The sequence below is a fragment of the Aedes aegypti genome, chromosome 2 (assembly GCF_002204515.2).
Source record: "Aedes aegypti strain LVP_AGWG chromosome 2, AaegL5.0 Primary Assembly, whole genome shotgun sequence".
Taxonomy (NCBI): domain Eukaryota; kingdom Metazoa; phylum Arthropoda; class Insecta; order Diptera; family Culicidae; genus Aedes; species Aedes aegypti.
This window is the reverse complement of record NC_035108.1, coordinates 112,533,671-112,549,745: the sequence shown is the minus strand read 5'-3', so window position 1 is coordinate 112,549,745 and position 16,075 is coordinate 112,533,671. Positions and strand designations below refer to the sequence as shown.

At 35.7% G+C, this 16,075-nt stretch overlaps 1 non-coding gene across 1 annotated transcript; it reads left to right on the top strand.

The window, feature by feature from the left end:
- Positions 1–15,399: 15,399 nt before the first annotated feature.
- On the top strand, positions 15,400–15,471 carry Trnaa-agc. The gene has a single exon. It is a non-coding gene; the product is annotated as a tRNA-Ala (tRNA).
- The last annotated feature ends 604 nt before the right edge of the window (positions 15,472–16,075 follow it).

Sequence of the window (16,075 nt, the reverse complement as noted above, 5' to 3'; positions counted from 1 at the left end):
CTAGCGGTGGTAATCCTTCTTGGACACCGTCTTGGGAAAAACCTCTCGAACGTCAGAAGACTCGTTTATTAACTAAACATGGTATCAGACGTTTCCCCGGAATGCGAACTTTCTTCCAAGGTTGAAATGAATAATTGTATCGAAATGAGCAATCAGTTCGATGCTCTAGACAAATTTTCCGAACACCAAATCGAAGCAGCCTCTAGCCCAGGCTCTTTGATACAAGTGAGGAAGCAAAGAGTGCCGCCTATCGTGGTCAGTTGTTCCGAATTTTGGGGATTTAGGCAGGAGATCTTGAACTCCATTAGGGGAATCAAGGTTTCCTTCCAAATCGCAAAGAAAGGAGACTGTCGCGTTTTGCCGGAAACTCTCAAAGATCGCGAACTTCTTCTCAAACATCTTGAAGAGAAGAAGCACAAGTTTTTTACTTATGACGACAAAACTGAACGTTTGTTCAAAGTTGTCTTGAAAGGTCTCTCAAGTGACTATAAGTCACCTGAAGAGATCAAAAATGGAATAAATGATTTACTTGGATTTTCCCCAGTCCAAGTAATCATTATGAAAAGAGAACCCAAGCTGGCATTGTTCGGAAAGGGCTTTCTCAAGAATATTATTTAGTTCACTTTAACAAAAAAGAACTAAATAATATAAAAGCTTTAGAAAAAGCAAAACTTATGTTCGATGTCCGTGTGACGAGGGAAGATTTCCAGAAACCTGGAGGAAATTACCAAAACCCCACTCAGTGCCGTCGGTGCGAAAAGTGGGGTCATGGTACAAAAAATTGTCGCATGGATGCTAAATGCATGATTTGTGGAGGTTTTTCTCACGCCAAGGACGTCTGTCCAGTGAAGGAAGCACCAAGTTTATATGCTCTAATTGCGGGGCCAATCATAAGTCAAATTTTTGGAATTGCCCTTCACGCAAGAGAGTCATTGAGGCTCGTGTCAGGCAGATGAAAGATAATATCCGTTACGATAACGGTCGTTTCCGGAATTTGCCTGGTAGAGTATCGAACAATGCTCATTTTTCAGTTAACGATCGCTTGATTAGGAATCATACCCATCAGGAAGATCATAATCATGCTCTGGGAGGAAGGCACCGATATTACACACGAAATATGACACAAAGTTATTTCAAATGGGGCTCTGCACAAAAATCATCCACTCTCTTTCACTCTTACATAAAATTTGTAAACAACAAGACCTGGGAGGGAGGCACCGATACTACACACGAAATATAAGACAACGTTATTTTGAACTGCAAGATAACTCCAGTATGCCAACAACAATCAAGGCAGGCTTCGAAAAAATCGGTAATTTCCTTTTGTTGTGCACCTTCGATCTTTCCTGACAAACATGAAAAAAGGGCCACAGTTTTCTATGCACTAAATATTCATTTTCATTGGAAAAAGTAGAACGATGCGTTTTTCAATGCTTTATGTTCAATCAGATTGAATGGTGCTCACGTGACATTACTTGCATTATGTGCATGAATTGATTTTTATTCGATTTATATCACTTTTGAAGAAATACGAAAATGTGTTTTAATCAGTTACGCGCTTTTTTCATGTTAGTCCAATGTTTGAGATCTGGGCTCACAGTGACAGTTCGTGACAGCGGAATCTCGGCTCACTATGACGTACAGAAATTTTGTATTGGTTTCTCCCTCCCAGAACAAGACCAGTAAAAGTAAAAATCCCATACAGAATCAAAACAATGCAGAGCCCCATTGCAAGAAAACCCCAGCTTGCCAACCACAATCAAGGCAGACTTGATGAAAATCGCTAGTTTTCTTTTGTTGTGTTCCTTCGATCTTTCTGGACAAACATGGAAAAAGGGCTGAAGTTTTCTGTGCATTTAATTTTCGTTTTTATTGGAAAAAGTAAAATAGTGCGTATTTGAACACTTAATATTCAATCAGGATAAAAGGTGCTATTGTGACATTACTAAGTATAAATAGCTTTTCAATCGATTTTTGTCACATTTGATAAAATGCAAAAATGCGTTTTAATCAATTACGCGCTTTTATAATGTTTGTCCAATGTTTTAGATCTGGGATCACAGTGACAGTTCGTGACAGCAGAATCTCGGCTCACCTTGACGTACATAAATTTCGTATTGGTTTCTCCCTCCCAGATCATGCTCATTCACAAACTAATTTTAATCCGTCGGGTAGCCGTTCGAATCTTTCAATTTCGAATGTATTTACCTACGGTAAATTCTTGGCCAATATCGTACCAGGTAATTTGACCTCCTCCCCTATTCGTACTATAAGTACCCATTCTACTTATTTCAAATCAAATCGAAAAACCCTGCCGCCACAGGAAACTTTGGAGTAAAATATTTCTATATAAAACATTAGTTGCACCACACATAGACTATTTCTCATCGGTTTTATATGTTGCTAGTGATATACTGCCATGAATCGCAAGTCCCATCTGTAAAAAGTAGGCGTTGAGAAAATGGGCTGTGAAGTTTCCAAAACCGTTTGACATAAGAATATTCAAAAAAATCCAGAGGATTAGAAATTGTTCAACTCTGAATGAAACTTACGCAATTAGCCTTTCACTACGATATATTTCCGAAAAAAATATGAAGATGATCAAAACACGGTTCATTTTTGTGTTACACGATGCGGAAGTCTGCAGTGGGACTGATATGCGGTTACTTTTCATTATGGGACAATTTGACTTGCTATTTTTCCTAGTTTTTCCAAACAAATCATATGATCTCAATAGTGCAGCTGAAAGAGCATTGGAAGATATGTTGAAAACTGAACTTAACTCATTTTTGACGAAAATGCAGATGGGACTGACTTGCGATTTACGGCAGTACCGTTTTGATTCATATTACGGACACTTAAGGCCTCAGTGAAGTATAACCCAGCTTGGACCATACAAAATAAATCATTCTGTGTGATTTTTTAGCGTTATCGAGCGTCGGAAGCCCTTAACTTTCGGATGGTGGGTAAAAATACGCGTCCGCAACTTGAATAATTTTAAATAAATCAAAACGTGTGGCCTTTTCATGATTCTTATTCCGGACGCTCCCTCACTTTTGCCTCATATTCCGGACGCTTTGATTCGAATTACGGACAGCTCATGATAATCATTAATGGAACAATCAAATCATCAATTGAAATCGTTCAACCACTTAAGAGACGTCTAAGGTAGTTGGGCATTATAAATTTGCTATGATATTCATGGAAAAAACCTAATAAAACGAGCCTCGAAAATGAGAACTTTTGGACGGCGAAAATTGAAACATTTCGTGTGAAATGTTTCCCATACAAACGAGAGTGTCCGGAATTTGAAGCTGTCCGTAATATGAATCAAAACGGTATACGTCTGAAAAGACTACAAAAATTGAAAATCAAATTCATAAGATTTCTTATAGGGTAGAAGCACCGGTTTTGGCCATACGCCAATTATAGCCATAGTGGATTTTAAAACGTTTTACATAACCAATCAGCATGAAACCTTTTGTGTTCACTAGATCATATTTATGTGATAGAGCTACATTCATTCACTCGTCCAAATTGATTCAAAACATAAGAAAAACAATTCATTTTCCTTAAAACTTTAACTCCCATACACCTAATTTGGCCACTCCCATGAGAAATCAATGCAATTGGCCAATTTAGGAACCGAAGTTAAATCTCTGGCCGAAACTGGTTCCGTTGGCCTATCTTGACCAACGGGATTTTCAAAGCGAAAAGATGGTTTTAGCTCTATTTTGATATTTTATACACATAATATGGATTGAAAGGTTGCATTTGACATACCGTCGATGGGGGTGACAATGGGTCTAGGGGGTGAGATTGGGTCAAAACGGAAAAATATGTTTTGTGAAATATTTCAGCTAGTAACGCTGATATTACTAAAATGAATAATTCATATGTAAGGGAACATATTATTACACATAATTCATAACAATATACATTTTTAGAAATAGTAGTTTTTGTGTACTACATCAATAAACTTGCATATTTAAACTAGATAAAATTTACAACATAAAATTTCTCCTGTACAAAGTATCACGCATGTACTCTAGCCTCTATCGTTGTATTAGTAGAATGTTGAAAGTCTTTTCATTACACATCACAGGTATTTTCCGGAATCTGTTTGATTTTCCCACAAAAAAAAATCATTTTTTTCGGTACGATGTCTAAAACATTGAAAATGGGGGTGAGATTGGGTCAAGCAAGAACGATAGTAAATGAAATTCCAAGTCCACTTTTTTTACATTTTACGGTGCCGGGTGTTCTCTTTTTTCATTAAGATGTGTTTTTTCTTTCTAAATACAGCATCTCTGAAACATCAAACAAATCTACTTGAGTATTCCGTGCATTGAATAACAATACAACGCATTTTGACAACTTCTCAAACCAGCAACTGTGTTTCGTGCGCAGCACGCTGGATACTGGGATTATGACGTCAACTTCTGCCTGAAATTTATTGATCGTGGAATGTCGCACCGAAATTTAACTATTTGCGAAGGTTTAAAATAATCACTGTTTCAGTACACCTTTGGGGAAACTGAATGGGCTTTATAGCAATGGGGATGAGACTTTGAAGACAATTTGAGGGAAAGACCAAGAAAATTTATGTAAACTTGACGATAAATGTTGGTGTTCGCGCTCATCACAGACGCGTCATCGCTAGTTGCCGCTCAATTGAAGCGTGTGGAGAGAGAGACGCTACCTATTGTGCCATTCATCGGCGCAGTGGAATATTCCACTGCCAGTCAGCGTGCAGCTTCTTCAGTTGGCGCCAATCCAACATCGCGCCAAACTGCGAAGGGAAGCATGAGCGGGAAATGAATGCTTTTTGTCTATCCGTACTGTGGGCCTATATGTATAAGGCGCACGCATTAGCATGTAAGATTTGTAGTTTGTATCGTTTCCCCCACCGAGCAGGCACGCTGCCTCTCGGTGGCAATAAATCAGTAAGAGTAAAAGTGAGTCGATCGTTTGATTCTTTGTCCGCCCATAAAAAGACACAACGTAGGGAAAGACGTCCTGGCCGAAACAGTTGGGTTTACATATTTTTTCTCATAGCTCTTCAATTTTCAGTATAATTTTTCTTTTAAGTGGGTTTATCATACTTGTGAAACATCTTAGATATCTTTTTGTCTTGTTTGCATCGTTTTTTGTCAATATTTTTCACTTGTGAATGGTTTTGAAATCATATTCTCAAAAACAAGTTATTTCAATTACAGTGACCCAATGTCACCCCCTCTATGGGCCCATGGGGTGAGATTGGGTCATTTTTCATTCACTTGTGGTGCCGCTGTGAATAAATATTTGTCTTTAATTTTTTGAACAGTTGTTAATGTACCATCAAAGTACATACACACCAAATTTGAAGTTTATTGGAGTTAAATTGCGATAGTTATTCAAAAAATAAATCGCATATATCCCTTTTTGACCCATTGTCACCCCCAAACGACGGTATTTGTAGTATAAATACGGCTTCCCATTTATTTTTTATTTACATTTTCTCTTAGGCTGGCCAAAACCGGTGCTTTTACCCTATGTTATAATAAGTACACTCCTGTTCGAACTATGTTAAAGACACTGCATTCAGCAACGTATTATTTTTAATGTGCTTATTTTTTAACTAGTTCATTTATTTGAGGCTCAATCGCGTTTAACGCTTTACGGAACCGAAATTCATTTTTTTTGTATTTTAGGTGTATACAATTCATGAGCTTTTTCGGTTTAAGAATAATATGAGATGGAGCCAGGGTACTCGTGGCAACTCGAGGTTAGTGGTCACAATTTTTGAAGGAAGGACATTGTAGGAATCGGAATCAGGGTTCTCTGCTGCTCATCCGGGAAGTACATATATCATTTTAATGTGTTTGTACTGATATATAAACTGCTGAACAATCTTTTGTCATATTACTTGTGTAATGCTGTTGTAAGGGGGATAAATTTGCACCAGTACAGGACCAGTCATATTGACGATTTGCGTGTTGTGCCGTTCACAATGACTACAAATCAAAAATCAATGTATTACAGTGGGATAAGAACATTCAATCAGTTACCAATGGATGCGCAAAACGTAAGGGGCCTTTTCACAAATTGCATAACGCTATAGGGGGTGGGCGGGTGTCCTTACGATGTTACAACTTATACAATATCTGAAAAATATCCATACAAAATGCGTTACGAGGGGATGCGTGGGTGTCCAAAATATGTAAATTTCCAAAATATGCTCTACAAATAAGACCAAATTAATTTGCATACAATTTTCAAAATTCCTTAAATTGAATAACGTTTGTAATTGAGAATTATGTATCAAACACTTCAAGACGGATGCAAAACTAGGCTTATGGGTCATCAACTCGTTAAAAAATATTCTCAATTTCTACCTTACGATTCGAAACAAAAATCGAATAAAGAAAATCAATTCACTCGATTTTGGATGCTCCAAACATCGATTCAAAAAATCGATTAATCGGAACGAGAAAATCGATTTTCGAAACATCGATTCGCCCATCGCTACACATTGGGGAAATCCGAACCCAAAGGTGGAAAAAATTGATAAATTTCACAATAGAAAAATAAAAAATAAGTTTTATAGCTCATTCGAAAGGAAATTTTCTCAAGAATCGATTGGTGATGGTTTCATGAATGTGGGCCACTCTGGGATAAGCTATGGTGCCCGTTTTGCCCCGATTCCCTGAAAATTTTAGATTTTTATGTTGTTTTGAGTAAAATTATTTTGTTGTGGAGATTATTTCCCATGAAATCCATCATTTCTAGTCCATTCAACAATGTTTCATAGAGAACGTTTTAAAAAGATGGAAATTTAGGGGATTATGGGGCCAAATGTACAATGAAATAGTTTTGAAGAAGTATTTTTGTTTTAAATTTTTTCAACGTGTTTTTTTTATTCAAAAATAAATTCTAAAATAGTCAAATAATCATGAATATACCTTGCAGCAATAAGTTGTAGTAAAATTTGTAGAATATGTATGATAATTATGTATGCTCTATGCAACATATTGTGAATAATTTACCTTCTTATATCACAAATTCCAAACACTTCCAAACGATGTGCGATAGTTTGGGTAAACGATATTGATCTAAATGATTGATTGCAATTAGCCTCATTGATAGGAGATAGTGGGAGCATATAGTTTTTTGGCTATTTTTGCCCCAATTCCCCTAAAAACGATTTCTTTCGTAATTAATTTAACTTTTTCTCCCAAATCAAATTTATTGTGTACAGAATTGTTTATTCTGTATCTGATACAATATTTAAATTTATTTATTTATTTATTTTTATTTATTTTATTTATTTTTTCAACAAGGGGAAAAGCCAAGATGGAAACATTTTTCATCATTTATATGGTTCAATCTCAGGCGTAAAAACCCCTTTAAAATTTTTACAATAGTAATTTACAATGTTTCGATAATCTTGTTTTCTTCCCCTAACGAATAACGTATAAAGTTATGGTAGACCTCAGACAGTCTAAGGACTGATTGGGAGGTCTTATATCGATAGTATTTCGTGCCAGTGAGAGTATTCTAAGTATTTTTCTAATAATATATAAGTTTTAAACAATGTGTTCCAATACGTATATCTTCAGTGCTTTTTTGAATGTATAAATCGAAGGAATGTTTTTCAAATTCAGAGGTAAATCATTGAAGTTCAATATAGCCGGGTAAATACAACCGTATCTGATATAGTTAGTCCTTGGTGTTATCATTCTAATATTGTTCATGTTTCTAGTATTGAATCGGTGTAGCTCACTCAAAGATTGAAAATCTAAAGTATGTTTAATAATATTATTTTTAACTTTATACACAAACAAAGCCGACTCAAAATATTTAATTTGATTGAAGTTCATTATTTTGTTGTTTTTGTATAGATCTGCAGTTCTAATACTCGGGTCTAAATAGTCTTCCCAAAAGATAGTTCTCATGAATTTGTTTAATGTTGTAGAAATTTTACTAATAACGTAATTGGGTGCGTTTTGCCATATTACACTTAAGTAACAAATCTGTGAGTGGACATGAGCGTAAAACAGATTCTTTTTTTCTTTAATGGGTAAAATATAACTACTCTGTCGGAGTATACCGAGAAATTTGTTTAGCTTCTTATGAGTCTGTTCAATGTGTAAGTTCCATTTCATATTTTGCTGAATTATGAGTCCTAAGTAAGTTAGAGATAAAACTCTTTCTAGTTTCTCTTCACCTAACCACAAGTCAGGTAAAACGTTTAAGCGATCGGTACTGGAGAATACAATATACTTAGTTTTAGATGCATTAATCGTCAATCCATTATGAAAAAACCAGAGATGAATTAAGTTTAAGTCATGCTGCATATCTTGGTATAGAGATTCTACACTACTTGAGTTGTGAACTAAGGCAGCATCATCGGCATAGAGTTGGAGTTTTCCCCTCAAAGGCAAATCAAAAATGTCATTGATAAAAACATTGAAAAGCAGTGGACCTAATATCGAGCCCTGTGGTACACCAGAATCAACAGTTAAATATGTACTAGTGTTGTTACCTATTCTTACACATTGGACTCTATTTTTTAAATACGATTCAAGCAGCGCAAAAGCCTTATTTCTTATACCATAGTTTTGAAGTTTTTGTAGTAATATAGTGTGAGGAACACAGTCGAATGCTTTTGACACGTCTATAAATATTGCAGAGCATAATTTGCGCTGGTCTAGGTTCAATTGAATTTCATTAACTAAATTTACAGTTGCGCTAGTAGTATTTGAATTTGGGCGAAATCCGTATTGGTGTGCACTGATTATGTTGTGTTGATCAAAAAAATTACAAAGTCTCCGATGAATGATTCTTTCAAACGGTTTGGACAAAGTTGGCAGGATAGCTATTGGTCTATAATTTCCAACATACGTTTTATGGCCGCTTTTGTATATTGGTACTATTCTTGCTGATTTAAGACAATTCGGAAAAACACCTTCGTCGAGGGCTTGGTTGATTAAGCAGGTTAATTTAGGAGCAATAATTTCCTCATTTTGTTTTAGAATTTTTGATGGAATACCATCCACTCCTACTGCACTTGAGTTACTGAGGTTACGAATGCAATTACTTATCTCATTATTCGAAGCGGGCAGCATTACAATAGAATTTTGAATAGATCTATCTAAAGTGAAATTTCGGGGCGTATTGTTGAATGTTTGGGTCAAATTTGAAAACAGTTCATTAGGTATGTTTTTGAAATAATAGTTAAACGCTTCACATATTTCTGTTTTATCTGTCAATATCCTATCGTTTATAAGTATTTTTGAGATAGTTGTGTTACTAGATGGTTTACAAAATACAATTTCATTCAAAATGCTCCACACCTTTCTTATGTTGCAACGATTCAGTGCTATTTTATTTTGATAGTAAAGCTTCTGTCTTTGCTTAATGAGTCGAGTCACAAAGTTTTTCTGTTTTTTAAAGTTATTACGGATAGTGGAGTTTTGTGGCCATTGAACCATTCTTTGGTATAATTGATCCCTGTGTCGTATTTCTCTTAAAACTATTTCATCTATCCATGGTGCTTTGGGTCGATATTTTCTATGGGAATGGATTACATATGAATTTTTTGACATGCAATCTTCTATCAGTTGGTTTAAATTATCCAAACTATCTGCAGATACTACAAATTGCGCTAGATCGTGAGAAATGTCTCCATAGTTGTATTTCTTGATATTGGTAGTCTTTACATTATTGGATAAACGAGTGTTTGAGCCGAAACTAATTAAGAGAGCTTTATGATCTGTGAAGCTAATGTTGTCAATACACATACAGAACTTCTGCGAATATAAATTGGTGAATGAATGATCTATTATTGTTCCTGTAGGCACATTACCATGCGTTGCGCTGTTGTGGTCAATTTTGTTTAAAAACGAAAACCCGTTTGACTCTACCATCGATACATAGTTGCTAGAATTTGTACTAAGAAGGTTGATATTGAAGTCACCTACGCATACCAACTTTCCTGCAGATTCCAGAAGAGAATCCAAGTAGTGTATACTGTCGTTTAAACTAGCATGTGGAGGCCGATATATAACTGCAATGCTCAGTTTAGGCTCTCTTAGTGATACCACAATACAGCTACCCTCCAAAAATTCCTCATTTTTCGTCACATCGAACTGCATTGACTGATGAATGAACATACAGGCACCTCCACCAGATCTATTAGATCTTGGACAACAAACAACGTCATAATTGGGTATGTTGCAGATGTAAGTTTCGTCCGGGTTCAGTCTTATTTCAGTTATGCATATTATATGAACGATTGAGCCAAAATTAGAAATGTAAACCAATAAATCTGCTAGTTTGTTCCGTATTGAGTTTATGTTCATATACAATAAGTTGATTTTAGTATTGGTAAAAGTTTCATTTACATGTGTGTAAGCTATATCCAAATTATCACCTAATCGTACATTGCTAATGAAGTCATCATCGTTTGTGTTCATTGTGAAGGATATATTTGTATGGACAGCAACGCACCAACACCATCCTCAACAGCCTCCAACAACACCAACAGCAAGCAACAACAGAGAGTATGAGAGGTCAAGCTTTTCTGGGAGATGAGCGCAATCTCTTGAGGTCTTCAGTGGAATCAATGATATAGACATCCGCAGAGTCATCTTTCTTGCAGTAGATGTTCCCGTTATTGCACCACACATACTTATACCCGTGGGACCCACGGAGAGATTTGGCTTCTCGAAAAATTGAACGGGTTTCCCTGGTCAAGTTCTCATTTATGAAAACTTTAGTATGATGACGCTTGTTGGTAGGCGAGGACCTAGAGCTGCCGGGTAGCACTGCATTGCCAAAGTCGATTTCGTCCAGGTATATCGATTTACCCTTGCGTGCACGTAGTATGTCATTCCGCACTTTCAAATTGCTGAAGTCGACCAAAATCATTCCATTTCTGCTGCGGTGAGTTCTTTCGATGTCTGTGGAAAACAACTGTACCCCAACTGCTGCAGCTACTTTTGTGACGATAGTCGCCTCGGCAAGAGATACCTCCTTTGGGATACCGTTTATTATGATTTCGTTTTTTAACCCATTTTGTTCAGCCATACGTAGCCGCTTCTTCATCTCGATGACTTCATTGTTCAGCGCTAGAATCTGGCCGTCATGCTCACTCACTTTCGTCGAGCATCCCGCAAATTCCCTCTTCATGTCCTCGTGTAACGACTTGATGTCGTCATACTGCGCAGCGATGAATGTTTGGGACGATTTCACCTCTTCAACCGAATCCTTGATATCACTCTGGGACTTTGTGAGTGCACATATGGACGCACTCAACTTTTTCACAGCATCATCCGTCTTTTTCTGGTTCACACCGTTTTCGTCACACTTTTGATTAAGTTTGTCCATGGAAACTTGTAGGCCTTTCATGGTTGCAAGTAGTTCGCAGAGCCGTAGCGTGGTCTCATGGCGCCCTTGGCGAACAATCATTTGAGCGCCCCTGATTAAAAGCCAAGTTTACAATGTTTTTCTTTATCTCTTTTTTAACGGATTCTCTGTCGAAGGCATGTTCATCTCAGCAAAACATTGTACAAGTTAGTGTTAAAAATTTCAGAAAAACAAAAAAATTTGAATGTCTATGATGGCTTAAGCATTAACTAAGAATTCTCGATTACTTTTTCAAATCGACGTAAGTAACTTTTATACGGTTTTGAGAAAATTAATTAAGAAGAATCACAACCTGTCTTTTAAAACTGTTTTAAAATGAATCACTTTTTTAACATTTTTTTACCGTGTACATCGCCTCAATTTTGCATACAATCAGTTCGCGTTCAAAAACTAGGTAGTTTCCATTATTTACCACAAAAAAAGTTATAACAAAATGTTAAGCCGTTTCATTCAGTTACTTTCGACGTTTTTGTACCAGTGTAAAATCGGCTCAAGTAGTGTTTTGTTTTGATTCGTGGTTAAGTCACTTTGTCTCCCCATACAACGGAGCGGCGAAAGTAGTGGTTAGGTTGCGAAAGTGGAGAATCTTACTTTCGTCGTTTTGTAAATCCGGAAATTAAACGTTCTAAAAGTGAAAAATCAATTTGAGTATGAACGGAACGTGTGGAATTTCGTCTGAGAAACACGTAGGATCGATAAAGTAAGTTTGTTCACTATTCTGACTTGAGACTATTTGAATAAGTTTTCGAGAATTAGATAATCTAGAGAACCAGACAACCGTTTAAGCTAGTGATGACCAATCCATCAAGTTTCGAAACGCTAAAGTTTTGAAGTATAGCTTTAAAACATCTTAACCTTATACTTATATTGAGCTGTTCGGTAATCCAATCCGCATGATTATCAAATTAATTAACTCATTACGCGTGGTAAAGATGGACAAATTATGTGTGAAATTATGAAAAAAATCCACGTGCTCGGCTGGGATTTGAACCCAGGACTCTTATATGCTAGACGAGCGTTTTACCAACTAAGCTACCGAGCCACTTGGTGACCCAATAACTGAGTTGGTTACAAGTTTAGAATCCCTACAGACCACGCGGACCCCTTTCATAACCCAAATCCATCCATCTCATATCACTACACACGCGGAAAGAGCGAGTGCGATTTATTTAGTGTTGAAACTGTTTGCCCATCGTACCTACATCACTGTATTGTGGAAGAGTAAAGATGTGGGAAGGCTATCAACGTGTTGGTAGCTTAGTCGGTAAAGCGCTCGTCTAGCATACAAGAGTCCTGGGTTCAAATCTCAGTCGAGCACTTGAATTTTTTTTATAATTTCACCCATAATTTGTCCATCTTTACCACGCGTAATGAGTTAATTAAGTTTAATCTTCAATAAATAGCTAATAAAATTACCGTTTATATGGTCAGAAGTGAATTCGTAACAACTATTGGTATTTTTATCATCGTAAAAATTTTGGTAAAACTCTTTTTCTTAAATAAATTATTGTAGACATTGCCAAACCATTTATTTTGCATAAGTATAATTCATATAGTCAATATTCCAATTTAAATGTTCAATAAATCTCTTAATGTAGTTTATTATCGACATTTTGATAACATGAAAAAAAACAGCCAGAAAATTTTCAATGAATTTCAACTTTTTGAAGAATGAACAATAAATAAATTAATTCGAAATAAATTCCAAGATTTTGATTTTTATGAAAGTTGTTCAAAGAATTTGTGTATAAAATAGATTAAGTTTTATATTTTATGAAATACTCAAAGCGAATAGGAAAATTCTACTATAAGGAAATTTCACAAAATTATCATCTAAATATTTTATTAAAAATAGAAGCATGGAATTGAAGTTTTGAAACTAGTCAGTTAAACCTTTTTAAAATATTAGAGAATTTTGCTCTGATTTCTAGAAAATTCTTATTAAAACATTTTTATAAATTCGAGCTGTTATCAGTCAGTTTGAAGCATTTGTTTGAAGAAATGATTATTGTTACGAATAATAACCAACTTTATGTTCTTTCAATGGTAAACAATTCTCTGCGACTTTTATTTACGATTCATTTATAATTGTGCTCAGTATTTCATCTAAATTTTGAATAAGACTCTATGAGAATTTTGTACAAGTTGCATGAGAACACCGTCCAGCAATACTAAAGCATCCTGTTTAAATTTATTATTTTTTATCAGGGTTATGGATTATTTAACATGACTTTCAATGTGAATTGCGTCTTGAGGATTGTGTGAAATTCACGGCAAGATTTCTGTGACGTCCGCTGTATTAGCTTCGATTTGCCCGTTTTCTACACACAGGCATAATGCGTAAACTGATTTACAAATAATTGTCATGAAGAACTATTAAAAAAAAGACAATTTACGCCGTCTTCAGCACATAGGCTGCACTAACTTAGGCAACGGACAACACGAAACACCCAGTAGCCCAGCGATCAATTTTTCGTTTGACGAAAAGTTTTCTCCGACTGGAGCGGGAATCGAACCCATACCCCGTGGCACAATACGCCTAGACGACTGACGCCGCTAACCGCAAGGCCACGAAGCCCACAAAAATCTTTAATAAATTTGAAATGATTTATCTGAAAATTCATTTAAATTAAAGTATCCTTCAACATCTTGTAGGATGCTTACAATATATTTTTTTATAATCGATTGTTATAATTTGAAATTTCTTTCAGAACTTATAATGTTTATGTTTTCAAACATTGAATTTAAAGATGCCCTTTTATGTGTATTTACAAAACATTGACCAAAGCACCACGCATTTTGGCGCCTCCCTGATCGCTTGCGCCCTTGGCGGATGCCAACCTGGCCAACCGCACGCTACGGCACTGGTAGTTCGTCCATCTTTTTGCTGTTCACATGTGAGGTCTCACATTGACCAGAGCAGTAATAGCAATGGTTCTTCTGAATTTTGTTATAGCGCGATTCAGATAGACCCGCACATTTCACGTGCAACGCATTGCTACAATAGACACATTTCACATGTTTATCGTCTACTTTGATTTCAGTGTTGCAGACTGAGCACTCATCCATAGCTGATCTTTTGTATCGAACAGACGTAACACTCATGGTCAATTGGCCATACACCACTTTTTTTAGGACGCCAGAAGTTGGCACTATGTTTTTAGTGATTTTTTATAGAAATCACTTATGTCTTCAGGATATTTTCACTGATTCGCGAGTAGCACTTGGAGATGTTCGTAAAAACTTATCTTCCGAGATTTTTTAACGTTTTATTCTAGCGTAATTATGCGAAATTAAGTAGACAAAGATTCAGTGCGTATTAACTCTCAGGCACTCAACACAATCCTAATAGATAGGAGATTATGGGGATCTTTTACACACAAACAAAAAAATAATCAAATAAAAAAAAATGAATCTATCAAGAAATCATCAGCCGTTTTTTTCTGATTGCAACACATTACTCAGGATCAGGTTAGTACTCAATCATTACTGTAGCAATTTCGTGAGAGTCAAATTGCATTTTACAAGAAATTATTCGGGAAATAATTTTGCTTTTTATGGATATTTGGTATTCAATATTCCAATTGCCATCATACACTACAGAAAAAGTTATCATAAAAGTGATAATGCAGTTGTTAATAATGCTCAATTCTAGATTTTTTCAAAACCGATCATTCATTTCATTAGTATAATTTATAGTTACTATGTTTGTTATGTTGCCTCTACATTTGCTGTTAACAGATTGCTTGTTGGTTGACATCAATGTTCCATACTTTGTTAATATTGTAAACAGTAATTATGGTTACATCTGTTTGACTGAATTTCAAGCAAGAGTTTTCTAAAATGCATAACATGAAGAAATTCAAATTAATTTACTCATTACGCGTGGTAAAAATGGACAAATTATGGGTGAAAATATGAAAAAAATCCACGAGCTCGGCTGGGATTTGAACCCAGGACTCTTGTATGCTAGACGAGCGCTTTACGGGCTCGGTAGCTTAGTTGGTAAAGCGCTCGTCTAGCATACAAGAGTCCTGGGTTCAAATCCCAGCCGAGCTCGTGGATTTTTTTTCATAATTTCACCCATGATTTGTCCATCTTTACCACGCGTAATGAGTTAATTAATTTAATAACCATGCGAATTGGATTACCGAACAGCTCAATATAAGCGTCAATTTATTTTGAATTAAGCATTATTAACTACTACATCTTCAATCAAAATGTGCCATATTGAAATATATGGAAGACTTTGTTTGTTTATGATCACTTTTTCAGTAGTAGGGTGCAGGCAGAGCTACTTGGGCACTTCCACGCAATTTTATTCTCAATATGCAATTTTATTCTCATGAAATTTCTTCAGGTATGATTGTGTAACTAATTTAATTCTGAGTGATTTGTTTCAATCAGAAAAAAAAAACTGCAGATGGTTACTTAATGGATCCATTTTTGAGTGTTTTTATTGTTTTTTTTTATTTATGTGTAAAAGATCCCCATAATATCCTATCTATTAGGATTTAAATACTGTATCAACTACTGAATAAACAATTTAGTACATAATAAATTTAATTCGGAGATATCTGTTCAATTAATCATGAAAGAAATCGTTTTTAGGGGAATTGGGGAAAACATAGCCAAAAAACTATATGCTCCCACCATCTCCTAT